Source organism: Terrapene carolina, unplaced genomic scaffold (assembly GCF_002925995.2).
Source record: "Terrapene carolina triunguis isolate 2854851 unplaced genomic scaffold, T_m_triunguis-2.0 Scaffold15681, whole genome shotgun sequence".
NCBI lineage: Eukaryota > Metazoa > Chordata > Testudines > Emydidae > Terrapene > Terrapene triunguis.
In genome coordinates, this window is record NW_020680032.1 from 1 (window position 1) to 3,180 (window position 3,180).

Consider the following 3,180-nt stretch of genomic DNA (forward strand, 5'->3'; position numbering starts at 1 on the left):
GGACCCACAAAACCTGCAGTCTAAGGGCTTGTCTACATGGGGGAATTGACTGACCTCCTAGAAGCAGAGTAACCACTGCGCTGTAGCTATTCCAGTATAACCCCCACACACATGGACACTCTAGTCCAAATAAAAGCAACTTTATTCCCAAAAATTACTGCTCTACTTCCAAAGCTATTCCACTATAGCCATGGCAGGAACTATTCCCGTGTAGACAAGCACCTAAATCTGCAGGGATCCCACCTGACAGAGTTGATAGCTTTGGCATGTTCATTGGTGCCCCACTGGAAGAAACGGCTGAGGGCAGTGTTGTAGTCTCCGTCTCGCCAGACTCCAAGCCTGCATGCCACCGTAGTCCAACACGTTATTTGGCTCCGTACAGGGGCAAATGGATGAAATTCTATGGCCTGTGTTACACAGGCAGTCAGATCAAATGATCCCATTGTCCCTGCTGCCCTTAAAATCTAGGAATCCGTTGCTGCAGCTTTACCTAGTCTTGAGAGGGAGGGAAAGGAAGAGAAAGGCAAAGGAACCTTTGAGATGACAGCCCCTCCCCAATAAATGGCACATTTTCGATACTTAAATATCAAACTGGGAACCCCCAGAGTCTTAACAGATTCGGTCTCTTCTCCACAGAGCTAGAGCAGACCTGCCCCTCAGAAACTCTTTGGATTCTAATCTCCTCAGAGACAGATTTATATTCAGCTCGCATGCAGCATGGGAACAGGGATAAGCAGCTCTCCAGCACATCGCACGATAAGGCAGTGGAAACTGAACCTGACTTCTCTTTTCAGTTATGGGGATGTTCTCATGCATGCTCCAGAAAGTCACATGGTGGTAGATTCAGGAGATAGGAACAAACAACTGGAACATATGCCATTGTGCAAAATATGCACCTTTCTGGTTGTACTGAGCTCTGCTCTGCCAGTGAGAATGGAGGGTTTCGTACGAACAGGGAGATGGAATAGGAGCTTGCTCCATCCCCTCCACGCATCGACCTGGTATTGCAGTACCTCCAGGAACGGTGCACCTCCCCTCGGGGAGACTATCACTCTGGAAAAACAGAGTTGAGCTGTGTGTTGAGAGGGTGTTGGCTTACGGTGTGGTGTCCCTCTTTGTAAGATGCAGAGCCGTGGTGGGACAGCAGACTGTGATTTATGAGATCTGGGTGCAATTCCCTGCTCCACCACAGACTCCCTGTGTTACCTTGGGCAAGTCACATAGCTTCCCTGTGCCTCAATTCCCCACCTGTACAGAGGGAATAACAGCCAGGCACTGCAGATTGCGAGGGGCTCAAATACTATTGTAATGGGGATCCACTAAGTACGAAGACAGGAGCTAGATCCTGTTCCATCTCACAGAGCCGGACTGATACCAAATGACTGGTTGAAAAGCACTATTGATAGGGAAGTATTCTCACACTTGCAGAGTCTGAAAGACCAGCGTTGTTCTAAGTGCACATGTTAATTTTAAGTATCAAAGGGGTAGCCGTGTTAGTCTGGATCTGTAAAAGCAGCAAAGAGTCCTGTGGCACTTTATAGACTAACAGACGTATTGGAGCATGAGCTTTTGTGGGTGAATATGAAGAAGTGGGTATTCACCCACGAAAGCTCATGCTACAACACATCTGTTAGTCTATAAGGTGCCACAGGACTCTCTGCTGATGTTAATTTTAGATTTCTGCATCTTCCCCTCCCAGAGTCAGTGGGGGATGTGGAGGAACAGGACAGGGGGGCCTTCTTTCCGATAGCCAAAGTTCTGGGCCTATAGGCCCCAAAACACCTCCAACAGAAGGCTGTCATGATGGTGACCTTTGTGCAGAGTAGAGAAGGCCTAAAAACCTGAACAATACTGCTCAAATCAATTCTCTGCCAAAACCCAGACAAAAGTAGTCACAGAGGAGGGAAAGAAGGAAGGAAAGAAACACAGAATATAATAACCGCAAGTTTATGAAATACATTAAGAAATTGCTTTTGCAAAGAACTAATCACTCTTGCAGTTGTAGCTATCCGAAAATTCTCCAATTCCAACTATCTGCAAATAACCTATAATAGTTCCCCTTTAAGCATCTCCTGAAAAGCCCCCCTTAGCCTTTGCCGAAATCCCCCGGAAAATGACATATACCAAGTCTTAAGAAATGTACCCAAGCTAGGGCTAAGCCCACCCCTGCGGAAAACCACCAAATGTCCTCATGCCCAATTACACCCACTTCTCGAAACATTAAGAAAGAGGGCGAGGGGAGGAGGGAAGAGTGACCCCAACCCAACACCCCAGCTCGTGATGAGCGCTTGTTCACCTAAAACCCGGCTTGTGATTTGCCCCCGAGCTCGTGTCCACTATATGCCTAGCTTATGATTGGTTCTTAATTTCTTAACTAATGACGTATTAATTGTATCATGCTTGTGGTTTTAGTGAATAAAAGCAGCCTGCGTGCTGCTGTTCGGGGTGCCAGCTTCCGAGCTGCACCCCAGCGCGCACTGGTTTGTATTGCAATAAAGGCCTCAGGCTCTGAGTCTGTGAACTAAAATCACTGCGTGGGTGATTCTTTCCACGACAATTTGGGGGCTCGTCCGGGATCACTCGACGTCCCACCGGACCGGAGGACCGTGGACCGCTCCTACACCGATCCCAGGCGCCAGGTAAGAGACCCTTGTCTCTATTTGGGATTCGGTGAGGGGCTGCCCATAGGCTCCAGGTTCAGGTGAGAATGCGCTGTGATCTGAACCTTTTAAGGTAAGACTCATTTGCCTGACGCCTGTTCGTTTTGTGTGTGTCCGTTCTGTAACTTGTCTGTTTCATGTTTTGCATCATGCTGCGCTCTCTTAGGCTATAAGCTATGGGGGAGGGCGTAGGGGACTGTCTGTTTTGTGGTGTGTACACGTGGTCTTAGACCCAACGGTTTCCTAAACAGCCTCTGTGAAATTACTGGGACATCCGTCTGGCAGTTAAACACTTTTAGAGTGCCAGCCCAGAATAAAAACAAGTTTCGGATGACAGGAGATTGTTCAGGCAGGAACAGAGGCTGAATAGGCTGGGTGATCTCTCTGGAACATAAAGGAAACCACCACTGACTCAAGAACTGAGTGGCCCGAGGACTAGAGGTAAACAACTGAGAGGGTTTCTAATCTTAATAAGAACAAGAAGTACGCCAAACTCCTATGCTTTGCCTTTTTAAGCTTT

At 47.8% G+C, this 3,180-nt stretch overlaps 1 pseudogene; it reads left to right on the forward strand.

Moving 5' to 3' along the window:
* Nucleotides 1-949: 949 nt before the first annotated feature.
* On the forward strand, nucleotides 950-1,028 carry LOC112123230 (annotated as a pseudogene).
* The last annotated feature ends 2,152 nt before the right edge of the window (nucleotides 1,029-3,180 follow it).